Source organism: Salmo salar, unplaced genomic scaffold (genome assembly GCF_965601325.2).
Source record: "Salmo salar unplaced genomic scaffold, fSalSal1 ptg000293l, whole genome shotgun sequence".
Lineage (NCBI taxonomy): Eukaryota > Metazoa > Chordata > Actinopteri > Salmoniformes > Salmonidae > Salmo > Salmo salar.
In genome coordinates this window covers 2900001-2910000 of record NW_027675346.1, presented here as the reverse complement: position 1 = coordinate 2910000, position 10000 = coordinate 2900001, and the positions used below count along the sequence as shown (strand labels likewise).

At 43.6% G+C, this 10000-nt stretch overlaps 29 non-coding genes across 29 annotated transcripts in view; all 29 read right to left on the bottom strand.

Moving 5' to 3' along the window:
* Positions 1 to 40, bottom strand: part of LOC145874244 (5S ribosomal RNA) — a 119-nt gene extending 79 nt beyond the window's left edge. The window contains exon 1 of the ribosomal RNA XR_014389878.1: positions 1 to 40. This exon is cut by the window's left edge and continues 79 nt beyond it. This is a non-coding gene — a ribosomal RNA (5S ribosomal RNA).
* Positions 41 to 179: 139 nt separating this feature from the next.
* LOC145871273 (5S ribosomal RNA) lies at positions 180 to 298 on the bottom strand. Its single transcript, XR_014386904.1, has one exon. It is a non-coding gene; the product is annotated as a 5S ribosomal RNA (ribosomal RNA).
* Positions 299 to 437: 139 nt separating this feature from the next.
* On the bottom strand, positions 438 to 556 carry LOC145874243 (5S ribosomal RNA). Its single transcript, XR_014389877.1, has one exon. It is a non-coding gene; the product is annotated as a 5S ribosomal RNA (ribosomal RNA).
* Positions 557 to 695: 139 nt separating this feature from the next.
* On the bottom strand, positions 696 to 814 carry LOC145868596 (5S ribosomal RNA). The gene has a single exon (XR_014384592.1). It is a non-coding gene; the product is annotated as a 5S ribosomal RNA (ribosomal RNA).
* Positions 815 to 953: 139 nt separating this feature from the next.
* On the bottom strand, positions 954 to 1072 carry LOC145874242 (5S ribosomal RNA). Its single transcript, XR_014389876.1, has one exon. It is a non-coding gene; the product is annotated as a 5S ribosomal RNA (ribosomal RNA).
* Positions 1073 to 1481: 409 nt separating this feature from the next.
* Positions 1482 to 1600, bottom strand: LOC145874241 (5S ribosomal RNA). Its single transcript, XR_014389875.1, has one exon. It is a non-coding gene; the product is annotated as a 5S ribosomal RNA (ribosomal RNA).
* Positions 1601 to 1739: 139 nt separating this feature from the next.
* On the bottom strand, positions 1740 to 1858 carry LOC145874240 (5S ribosomal RNA). Its single transcript, XR_014389874.1, has one exon. It is a non-coding gene; the product is annotated as a 5S ribosomal RNA (ribosomal RNA).
* A 409-nt stretch (positions 1859 to 2267) lies between these two features.
* On the bottom strand, positions 2268 to 2386 carry LOC145874239 (5S ribosomal RNA). Its single transcript, XR_014389873.1, has one exon. It is a non-coding gene; the product is annotated as a 5S ribosomal RNA (ribosomal RNA).
* A 139-nt stretch (positions 2387 to 2525) lies between these two features.
* On the bottom strand, positions 2526 to 2644 carry LOC145874660 (5S ribosomal RNA). The gene has a single exon (XR_014390296.1). It is a non-coding gene; the product is annotated as a 5S ribosomal RNA (ribosomal RNA).
* Positions 2645 to 2783: 139 nt separating this feature from the next.
* Positions 2784 to 2902, bottom strand: LOC145874238 (5S ribosomal RNA). Its single transcript, XR_014389872.1, has one exon. It is a non-coding gene; the product is annotated as a 5S ribosomal RNA (ribosomal RNA).
* A 409-nt stretch (positions 2903 to 3311) lies between these two features.
* Positions 3312 to 3430, bottom strand: LOC145874236 (5S ribosomal RNA). The gene has a single exon (XR_014389870.1). It is a non-coding gene; the product is annotated as a 5S ribosomal RNA (ribosomal RNA).
* A 139-nt stretch (positions 3431 to 3569) lies between these two features.
* On the bottom strand, positions 3570 to 3688 carry LOC145874659 (5S ribosomal RNA). Its single transcript, XR_014390295.1, has one exon. It is a non-coding gene; the product is annotated as a 5S ribosomal RNA (ribosomal RNA).
* A 139-nt stretch (positions 3689 to 3827) lies between these two features.
* Positions 3828 to 3946, bottom strand: LOC145874235 (5S ribosomal RNA). The gene has a single exon (XR_014389869.1). It is a non-coding gene; the product is annotated as a 5S ribosomal RNA (ribosomal RNA).
* A 409-nt stretch (positions 3947 to 4355) lies between these two features.
* Positions 4356 to 4474, bottom strand: LOC145871163 (5S ribosomal RNA). Its single transcript, XR_014386793.1, has one exon. It is a non-coding gene; the product is annotated as a 5S ribosomal RNA (ribosomal RNA).
* Positions 4475 to 4613: 139 nt separating this feature from the next.
* Positions 4614 to 4732, bottom strand: LOC145875487 (5S ribosomal RNA). The gene has a single exon (XR_014391123.1). It is a non-coding gene; the product is annotated as a 5S ribosomal RNA (ribosomal RNA).
* A 409-nt stretch (positions 4733 to 5141) lies between these two features.
* Positions 5142 to 5260, bottom strand: LOC145868552 (5S ribosomal RNA). Its single transcript, XR_014384548.1, has one exon. It is a non-coding gene; the product is annotated as a 5S ribosomal RNA (ribosomal RNA).
* Positions 5261 to 5399: 139 nt separating this feature from the next.
* On the bottom strand, positions 5400 to 5518 carry LOC145874658 (5S ribosomal RNA). Its single transcript, XR_014390294.1, has one exon. It is a non-coding gene; the product is annotated as a 5S ribosomal RNA (ribosomal RNA).
* Positions 5519 to 5657: 139 nt separating this feature from the next.
* Positions 5658 to 5776, bottom strand: LOC145874234 (5S ribosomal RNA). The gene has a single exon (XR_014389868.1). It is a non-coding gene; the product is annotated as a 5S ribosomal RNA (ribosomal RNA).
* A 409-nt stretch (positions 5777 to 6185) lies between these two features.
* On the bottom strand, positions 6186 to 6304 carry LOC145874233 (5S ribosomal RNA). The gene has a single exon (XR_014389867.1). It is a non-coding gene; the product is annotated as a 5S ribosomal RNA (ribosomal RNA).
* Positions 6305 to 6443: 139 nt separating this feature from the next.
* On the bottom strand, positions 6444 to 6562 carry LOC145868944 (5S ribosomal RNA). Its single transcript, XR_014384939.1, has one exon. It is a non-coding gene; the product is annotated as a 5S ribosomal RNA (ribosomal RNA).
* Positions 6563 to 6701: 139 nt separating this feature from the next.
* Positions 6702 to 6820, bottom strand: LOC145874232 (5S ribosomal RNA). Its single transcript, XR_014389866.1, has one exon. It is a non-coding gene; the product is annotated as a 5S ribosomal RNA (ribosomal RNA).
* Positions 6821 to 7229: 409 nt separating this feature from the next.
* Positions 7230 to 7348, bottom strand: LOC145874231 (5S ribosomal RNA). The gene has a single exon (XR_014389865.1). It is a non-coding gene; the product is annotated as a 5S ribosomal RNA (ribosomal RNA).
* A 139-nt stretch (positions 7349 to 7487) lies between these two features.
* LOC145868943 (5S ribosomal RNA) lies at positions 7488 to 7606 on the bottom strand. Its single transcript, XR_014384938.1, has one exon. It is a non-coding gene; the product is annotated as a 5S ribosomal RNA (ribosomal RNA).
* Positions 7607 to 7745: 139 nt separating this feature from the next.
* On the bottom strand, positions 7746 to 7864 carry LOC145874230 (5S ribosomal RNA). Its single transcript, XR_014389864.1, has one exon. It is a non-coding gene; the product is annotated as a 5S ribosomal RNA (ribosomal RNA).
* Positions 7865 to 8273: 409 nt separating this feature from the next.
* On the bottom strand, positions 8274 to 8392 carry LOC145874229 (5S ribosomal RNA). The gene has a single exon (XR_014389863.1). It is a non-coding gene; the product is annotated as a 5S ribosomal RNA (ribosomal RNA).
* Positions 8393 to 8531: 139 nt separating this feature from the next.
* LOC145874228 (5S ribosomal RNA) lies at positions 8532 to 8650 on the bottom strand. The gene has a single exon (XR_014389862.1). It is a non-coding gene; the product is annotated as a 5S ribosomal RNA (ribosomal RNA).
* Positions 8651 to 9059: 409 nt separating this feature from the next.
* Positions 9060 to 9178, bottom strand: LOC145874227 (5S ribosomal RNA). Its single transcript, XR_014389861.1, has one exon. It is a non-coding gene; the product is annotated as a 5S ribosomal RNA (ribosomal RNA).
* A 139-nt stretch (positions 9179 to 9317) lies between these two features.
* On the bottom strand, positions 9318 to 9436 carry LOC145868942 (5S ribosomal RNA). Its single transcript, XR_014384937.1, has one exon. It is a non-coding gene; the product is annotated as a 5S ribosomal RNA (ribosomal RNA).
* A 409-nt stretch (positions 9437 to 9845) lies between these two features.
* LOC145868551 (5S ribosomal RNA) lies at positions 9846 to 9964 on the bottom strand. Its single transcript, XR_014384547.1, has one exon. It is a non-coding gene; the product is annotated as a 5S ribosomal RNA (ribosomal RNA).
* Between the last annotated feature and the right edge of the window lie 36 nt (positions 9965 to 10000).

The window sequence follows — 10000 nt, the reverse complement described above, 5'->3', positions numbered from 1 at the left end:
AGACGAGATCGGGCGTACCCAGGCTGGTATGGCCGTAAGCGAGAAACAATCTCTTGCTACAACATATATAGTCAAAGTGAGTCTGATAAAACAGACATTTAGTCAATTCATCATTAAATGCTTAATACAAGGCAGTGTTGCTGATGAAATAGTGCAAGAGCACACCCTCGTGGACAAAATGCTTACAGCACCTGGTATTCCCAGGCGGTCTCCCATCCAAGTACTAACCAGGCCCGACCCTGCTTAGCTTCCGAGATCAGACGAGATCGGGCGTACCCAGGGTGGTATGGCCGTAAGCGAGAAACAATCTCTTGCTACAACATATATAGTCAAAGTGAGTCTGATAAAACAGACATTTAGTCAATTCATCATTAAATGCTTAATACAAGGCAGTGTTGCTGATGAAATAGTGCAAGAGCACACCCTCGTGGACAAAATGCTTACAGCACCTGGTATTCCCAGGCGGTCTCCCATCCAAGTACTAACCAGGCCCGACCCTGCTTAGCTTCCGAGATCAGACGAGATCGGGCGTACCCAGGCTGGTATGGCCGTAAGCGAGAAACAATCTCTTGCTACAACATATATAGTCAAAGTGAGTCTGATAAAACAGACATTTAGTCAATTCATCATTAAATGCTTAATACAAGGCAGTGTTGCTGATGAAATAGTGCAAGAGCACACCCTCGTGGACAAAATGCTTACAGCACCTGGTATTCCCAGGCGGTCTCCCATCCAAGTACTAACCAGGCCAGACCCTACTTAGCTTCCGAGATCAGACGAGATCGGGCGTACCCAGGGTGGTATGGCCATAAGCGAGAAACAATCTCTTGCTACAACATATATAGTCAAAGTGAGTCTGATAAAACAGACATTTAGTCAATTCATCATTAAATGCTTAATACAAGGCAGTGTTGCTGATGAAATAGTGCAAGAGCACACCCTCGTGGACAAAATGCTTACAGCACCTGGTATTCCCAGGCGGTCTCCCATCCAAGTACTAACCAGGCCCGACCCTGCTTAGCTTCCGAGATCAGACGAGATCGGGCGTACCCAGGCTGGTATGGCCGTAAGCGAGAAACAATCTCTTGCTACAACATATATAGTCAAAGTGAGTGTCATAAACAGACATTGCATTTTCACCAATTAGATAAGCAGCTTGAACATTGTGTCACTGAAAAAGTAGAAGAAATTACAAACACTGTTCCCATCACTTTTTAGCACAGGTAGTTGGATAAAATACAAACTTTATTTCCTTTCATCATTTGAACAGGGCAAAGGAGCACAAAGCACACACAAGCTGCATTCAGCAACAATATTCTTGTTTGTCTTATAAATACAAGGCAGATGCTAATTGAAAACACAAGGAAATTTGATCCTATTAAAAAGGCAGGAAGCTGCATTTAGTCAATTCATCATTAAATGCTCACTACAAGGCAGTGTTGCTGATGAAATAGTGCAAGAGCACACCCTCGTGGACAAAATGCTTACAGCACCTGGTATTCCCAGGCGGTCTCCCATCCAAGTACTAACCAGGCCCGACCCTGCTTAGCTTCCGAGATCAGACGAGATCGGGCGTACCCAGGCTGGTATGGCCGTAAGCGAGAAACAATCTCTTGCTACAACATATATAGTCAAAGTGAGTCTGATAAAACAGACATTTAGTCAATTCATCATTAAATGCTTAATACAAGGCAGTGTTGCTGATGAAATAGTGCAAGAGCACACCCTCGTGGACAAAATGCTTACAGCACCTGGTATTCCCAGGCGGTCTCCCATCCAAGTACTAACCAGGCCCGACCCTGCTTAGCTTCCGAGATCAGACGAGATCGGGCGTACCCAGGCTGGTATGGCCGTAAGCGAGAAACAATCTCTTGCTACAACATATATAGTCAAAGTGAGTGTCATAAACAGACATTGCATTTTCACCAATTAGATAAGCAGCTTGAACATTGTGTCACTGAAAAAGTAGAAGAAATTACAAACACTGTTCCCATCACTTTTTAGCACAGGTAGTTGGATAAAATACAAACTTTATTTCCTTTCATCATTTGAACAGGGCAAAGGAGCACAAAGCACACACAAGCTGCATTCAGCAACAATATTCTTGTTTGTCTTATAAATACAAGGCAGATGCTAATTGAAAACACAAGGAAATTTGATCCTATTAAAAAGGCAGGAAGCTGCATTTAGTCAATTCATCATTAAATGCTCACTACAAGGCAGTGTTGCTGATGAAATAGTGCAAGAGCACACCCTCGTGGACAAAATGCTTACAGCACCTGGTATTCCCAGGCGGTCTCCCATCCAAGTACTAACCAGGCCCGACCCTGCTTAGCTTCCGAGATCAGACGAGATCGGGCGTACCCAGGCTGGTATGGCCGTAAGCGAGAAACAATCTCTTGCTACAACATATATAGTCAAAGTGAGTCTGATAAAACAGACATTTAGTCAATTCATCATTAAATGCTTAATACAAGGCAGTGTTGCTGATGAAATAGTGCAAGAGCACACCCTCGTGGACAAAATGCTTACAGCACCTGGTATTCCCAGGCGGTCTCCCATCCAAGTACTAACCAGGCCAGACCCTGCTTAGCTTCCGAGATCAGACGAGATCGGGCGTACCCAGGGTGGTATGGCCGTAAGCGAGAAACAATCTCTTGCTACAACATATATAGTCAAAGTGAGTCTGATAAAACAGACATTTAGTCAATTCATCATTAAATGCTTAATACAAGGCAGTGTTGCTGATGAAATAGTGCAAGAGCACACCCTCGTGGACAAAATGCTTACAGCACCTGGTATTCCCAGGCGGTCTCCCATCCAAGTACTAACCAGGCCCGACCCTGCTTAGCTTCCGAGATCAGACGAGATCGGGCGTACCCAGGCTGGTATGGCCGTAAGCGAGAAACAATCTCTTGCTACAACATATATAGTCAAAGTGAGTGTCATAAACAGACATTGCATTTTCACCAATTAGATAAGCAGCTTGAACATTGTGTCACTGAAAAAGTAGAAGAAATTACAAACACTGTTCCCATCACTTTTTAGCACAGGTAGTTGGATAAAATACAAACTTTATTTCCTTTCATCATTTGAACAGGGCAAAGGAGCACAAAGCACACACAAGCTGCATTCAGCAACAATATTCTTGTTTGTCTTATAAATACAAGGCAGATGCTAATTGAAAACACAAGGAAATTTGATCCTATTAAAAAGGCAGGAAGCTGCATTTAGTCAATTCATCATTAAATGCTCACTACAAGGCAGTGTTGCTGATGAAATAGTGCAAGAGCACACCCTCGTGGACAAAATGCTTACAGCACCTGGTATTCCCAGGCGGTCTCCCATCCAAGTACTAACCAGGCCCGACCCTGCTTAGCTTCCGAGATCAGACGAGATCGGGCGTACCCAGGCTGGTATGGCCGTAAGCGAGAAACAATCTCTTGCTACAACATATATAGTCAAAGTGAGTCTGATAAAACAGACATTTAGTCAATTCATCATTAAATGCTTAATACAAGGCAGTGTTGCTGATGAAATAGTGCAAGAGCACACCCTCGTGGACAAAATGCTTACAGCACCTGGTATTCCCAGGCGGTCTCCCATCCAAGTACTAACCAGGCCAGACCCTGCTTAGCTTCCGAGATCAGACGAGATCGGGCGTACCCAGGGTGGTATGGCCGTAAGCGAGAAACAATCTCTTGCTACAACATATATAGTCAAAGTGAGTCTGATAAAACAGACATTTAGTCAATTCATCATTAAATGCTTAATACAAGGCAGTGTTGCTGATGAAATAGTGCAAGAGCACACCCTCGTGGACAAAATGCTTACAGCACCTGGTATTCCCAGGCGGTCTCCCATCCAAGTACTAACCAGGCCCGACCCTGCTTAGCTTCCGAGATCAGACGAGATCGGGCGTACCCAGGCTGGTATGGCCGTAAGCGAGAAACAATCTCTTGCTACAACATATATAGTCAAAGTGAGTGTCATAAACAGACATTGCATTTTCACCAATTAGATAAGCAGCTTGAACATTGTGTCACTGAAAAAGTAGAAGAAATTACAAACACTGTTCCCATCACTTTTTAGCACAGGTAGTTGGATAAAATACAAACTTTATTTCCTTTCATCATTTGAACAGGGCAAAGGAGCACAAAGCACACACAAGCTGCATTCAGCAACAATATTCTTGTTTGTCTTATAAATACAAGGCAGATGCTAATTGAAAACACAAGGAAATTTGATCCTATTAAAAAGGCAGGAAGCTGCATTTAGTCAATTCATCATTAAATGCTCACTACAAGGCAGTGTTGCTGATGAAATAGTGCAAGAGCACACCCTCGTGGACAAAATGCTTACAGCACCTGGTATTCCCAGGCGGTCTCCCATCCAAGTACTAACCAGGCCCGACCCTGCTTAGCTTCCGAGATCAGACGAGATCGGGCGTACCCAGGGTGGTATGGCCGTAAGCGAGAAACAATCTCTTGCTACAACATATATAGTCAAAGTGAGTCTGATAAAACAGACATTTAGTCAATTCATCATTAAATGCTTAATACAAGGCAGTGTTGCTGATGAAATAGTGCAAGAGCACACCCTCGTGGACAAAATGCTTACAGCACCTGGTATTCACAGGCGGTCTCCCATCCAAGTACTAACCAGGCCCGACCCTGCTTAGCTTCCGAGATCAGACGAGATCGGGCGTACCCAGGCTGGTATGGCCGTAAGCGAGAAACAATCTCTTGCTACAACATATATAGTCAAAGTGAGTGTCATAAACAGACATTGCATTTTCACCAATTAGATAAGCAGCTTGAACATTGTGTCACTGAAAAAGTAGAAGAAATTACAAACACTGTTCCCATCACTTTTTAGCACAGGTAGTTGGATAAAATACAAACTTTATTTCCTTTCATCATTTGAACAGGGCAAAGGAGCACAAAGCACACACAAGCTGCATTCAGCAACAATATTCTTGTTTGTCTTATAAATACAAGGCAGATGCTAATTGAAAACACAAGGAAATTTGATCCTATTAAAAAGGCAGGAAGCTGCATTTAGTCAATTCATCATTAAATGCTCACTACAAGGCAGTGTTGCTGATGAAATAGTGCAAGAGCACACCCTCGTGGACAAAATGCTTACAGCACCTGGTATTCCCAGGCGGTCTCCCATCCAAGTACTAACCAGGGCCGACCCTGCTTAGCTTCCGAGATCAGACGAGATCGGGCGTACCCAGGCTGGTATGGCCGTAAGCGAGAAACAATCTCTTGCTACAACATATATAGTCAAAGTGAGTCTGATAAAACAGACATTTAGTCAATTCATCATTAAATGCTTAATACAAGGCAGTGTTGCTGATGAAATAGTGCAAGAGCACACCCTCGTGGACAAAATGCTTACAGCACCTGGTATTCCCAGGCGGTCTCCCATCCAAGTACTAACCAGGCCAGACCCTGCTTAGCTTCCGAGATCAGACGAGATCGGGCGTACCCAGGGTGGTATGGCCGTAAGCGAGAAACAATCTCTTGCTACAACATATATAGTCAAAGTGAGTCTGATAAAACAGACATTTAGTCAATTCATCATTAAATGCTTAATACAAGGCAGTGTTGCTGATGAAATAGTGCAAGAGCACACCCTCGTGGACAAAATGCTTACAGCACCTGGTATTCCCAGGCGGTCTCCCATCCAAGTACTAACCAGGCCCGACCCTGCTTAGCTTCCGAGATCAGACGAGATCGGGCGTACCCAGGCTGGTATGGCCGTAAGCGAGAAACAATCTCTTGCTACAACATATATAGTCAAAGTGAGTGTCATAAACAGACATTGCATTTTCACCAATTAGATAAGCAGCTTGAACATTGTGTCACTGAAAAAGTAGAAGAAATTACAAACACTGTTCCCATCACTTTTTAGCACAGGTAGTTGGATAAAATACAAACTTTATTTCCTTTCATCATTTGAACAGGGCAAAGGAGCACAAAGCACACACAAGCTGCATTCAGCAACAATATTCTTGTTTGTCTTATAAATACAAGGCAGATGCTAATTGAAAACACAAGGAAATTTGATCCTATTAAAAAGGCAGGAAGCTGCATTTAGTCAATTCATCATTAAATGCTCACTACAAGGCAGTGTTGCTGATGAAATAGTGCAAGAGCACACCCTCGTGGACAAAATGCTTACAGCACCTGGTATTCCCAGGCGGTCTCCCATCCAAGTACTAACCAGGCCCGACCCTGCTTAGCTTCCGAGATCAGACGAGATCGGGCGTACCCAGGCTGGTATGGCCGTAAGCGAGAAACAATCTCTTGCTACAACATATATAGTCAAAGTGAGTCTGATAAAACAGACATTTAGTCAATTCATCATTAAATGCTTAATACAAGGCAGTGTTGCTGATGAAATAGTGCAAGAGCACACCCTCGTGGACAAAATGCTTACAGCACCTGGTATTCCCAGGCGGTCTCCCATCCAAGTACTAACCAGGCCAGACCCTGCTTAGCTTCCGAGATCAGACGAGATCGGGCGTACCCAGGCTGGTATGGCCGTAAGCGAGAAACAATCTCTTGCTACAACATATATAGTCAAAGTGAGTCTGATAAAACAGACATTTAGTCAATTCATCATTAAATGCTTAATACAAGGCAGTGTTGCTGATGAAATAGTGCAAGAGCACACCCTCGTGGACAAAATGCTTACAGCACCTGGTATTCCCAGGCGGTCTCCCATCCAAGTACTAACCAGGCCCGACCCTGCTTAGCTTCCGAGATCAGACGAGATCGGGCGTACCCAGGCTGGTATGGCCGTAAGCGAGAAACAATCTCTTGCTACAACATATATAGTCAAAGTGAGTGTCATAAACAGACATTGCATTTTCACCAATTAGATAAGCAGCTTGAACATTGTGTCACTGAAAAAGTAGAAGAAATTACAAACACTGTTCCCATCACTTTTTAGCACAGGTAGTTGGATAAAATACAAACTTTATTTCCTTTCATCATTTGAACAGGGCAAAGGAGCACAAAGCACACACAAGCTGCATTCAGCAACAATATTCTTGTTTGTCTTATAAATACAAGGCAGATGCTAATTGAAAACACAAGGAAATTTGATCCTATTAAAAAGGCAGGAAGCTGCATTTAGTCAATTCATCATTAAATGCTCACTACAAGGCAGTGTTGCTGATGAAATAGTGCAAGAGCACACCCTCGTGGACAAAATGCTTACAGCACCTGGTATTCCCAGGCGGTCTCCCATCCAAGTACTAACCAGGCCCGACCCTGCTTAGCTTCCGAGATCAGACGAGATCGGGCGTACCCAGGCTGGTATGGCCGTAAGCGAGAAACAATCTCTTGCTACAACATATATAGTCAAAGTGAGTCTGATAAAACAGACATTTAGTCAATTCATCATTAAATGCTTAATACAAGGCAGTGTTGCTGATGAAATAGTGCAAGAGCACACCCTCGTGGACAAAATGCTTACAGCACCTGGTATTCCCAGGCGGTCTCCCATCCAAGTACTAACCAGGCCAGACCCTGCTTAGCTTCCGAGATCAGACGAGATCGGGCGTACCCAGGCTGGTATGGCCGTAAGCGAGAAACAATCTCTTGCTACAACATATATAGTCAAAGTGAGTCTGATAAAACAGACATTTAGTCAATTCATCATTAAATGCTTAATACAAGGCAGTGTTGCTGATGAAATAGTGCAAGAGCACACCCTCGTGGACAAAATGCTTACAGCACCTGGTATTCCCAGGCGGTCTCCCATCCAAGTACTAACCAGGCCCGACCCTGCTTAGCTTCCGAGATCAGACGAGATCGGGCGTACCCAGGCTGGTATGGCCGTAAGCGAGAAACAATCTCTTGCTACAACATATATAGTCAAAGTGAGTGTCATAAACAGACATTGCATTTTCACCAATTAGATAAGCAGCTTGAACATTGTGTCACTGAAAAAGTAGAAGAAATTACAAACACTGTTCCCATCACTTTTTAGCACAGGTAGTTGGATAAAATACAAACTTTATTTCCTTTCATCATTTGAACAGGGCAAAGGAGCACAAAGCACACACAAGCTGCATTCAGCAACAATATTCTTGTTTGTCTTATAAATACAAGGCAGATGCTAATTGAAAACACAAGGAAATTTGATCCTATTAAAAAGGCAGGAAGCTGCATTTAGTCAATTCATCATTAAATGCTCACTACAAGGCAGTGTTGCTGATGAAATAGTGCAAGAGCACACCCTCGTGGACAAAATGCTTACAGCACCTGGTATTCCCAGGCGGTCTCCCATCCAAGTACTAACCAGGCCCGACCCTGCTTAGCTTCCGAGATCAGACGAGATCGGGCGTACCCAGGCTGGTATGGCCGTAAGCGAGAAACAATCTCTTGCTACAACATATATAGTCAAAGTGAGTCTGATAAAACAGACATTTAGTCAATTCATCATTAAATGCTTAATACAAGGCAGTGTTGCTGATGAAATAGTGCAAGAGCACACCCTCGTGGACAAAATGCTTACAGCACCTGGTATTCCCAGGCGGTCTCCCATCCAAGTACTAACCAGGCCCGACCCTGCTTAGCTTCCGAGATCAGACGAGATCGGGCGTACCCAGGCTGGTATGGCCGTAAGCGAGAAACAATCTCTTGCTACAACATATATAGTCAAAGTGAGTGTCATAAACAGACATTGCATTTTCACCAATTAGATAAGCAGCTTGAACATTGTGTCACTGAAAAAGTAGAAGAAATTACAAACACTGTTCCCATCACTTTTTAGCACAGGTAGTTGGATAAAATACAAACTTTATTTCCTTTCATCATTTGAACAGGGCAAAGGAGCACAAAGCACACACAAGCTGCATTCAGCAACAATATTCTTGTTTGTCTTATAAATACAAGGCAGATGCTAATTGAAAACACAAGGAAATTTGATCCTATTAAAAAGGCAGGAAGCTGCATTTAGTCAATTCATCATTAAATGCTCACTACAAGGCAGTGTTGCTGATGAAATAGTGCAAGAGCACACCCTCGTGGACAAAATGCTTACAGCACCTGGTATTCCCAGGCGGTCTCCCATCCAAGTACTAACCAGGCCCGACCCTGCTTAGCTTCCGAGATCAGACGAGATCGGGCGTACCCAGGCTGGTATGGCCGTAAGCGAGAAACAATCTCTTGCTACAACATATATAGTCAAAGTGAGTCTGATAAAACAGACATTTAGTCAATTCATCATTAAATGCTTAATACAAGGCAGTGTTGCTGATGAAATAGTGCAAGAGCACACCCTCGTGGACAAAATGCTTACAGCACCTGGTATTCCCAGGCGGTCTCCCATCCAAGTACTAACCAGGCCAGACCCTGCTTAGCTTCCGAGATCAGACGAGATCGGGCGTACCCAGGCTGGTATGGCCGTAAGCGAGAAACAATCTCTTGCTACAACATATATAGTCAAAGTGAGTGTCATAAACAGACATTGCATTTTCACCAATTAGATAAGCAGCTTGAACATTGTGTCACTGAAAAAGTAGAAGAAATTACAAACACTGTTCCCATCACTTTTTAGCACAGGTAGTTGGATAAAATACAAACTTTATTTCCTTTCATCATTTGAACAGGGCAAAGGAGCACAAAGCACACACAAGCTGCATTCAGCAACAATATTCTTGTTTGTCTTATAAATACAAGGCAGATGCTAATTGAAAACACAAGGAAATTTGATCCTATTAAAAAGGCAGGAAGCTGCATTTAGTCAATTCATCATTAAATGCTCACTACAAGGCAGTGTTGCTGATGAAATAGTGCAAGAGCACACCCTCGTGGACAAAATGCTTACAGCACCTGGTATTCCCAGGCGGTCTCCCATCCAAGTACTAACCAGGGCCGACCCTGCTTAGCTTCCGAGATCAGACGAGATCGGGCGTACCCAGGCTGGTATGGCCGTAAGCGAGAAACAATCTCTTGCTACAACATATATAGTCAAA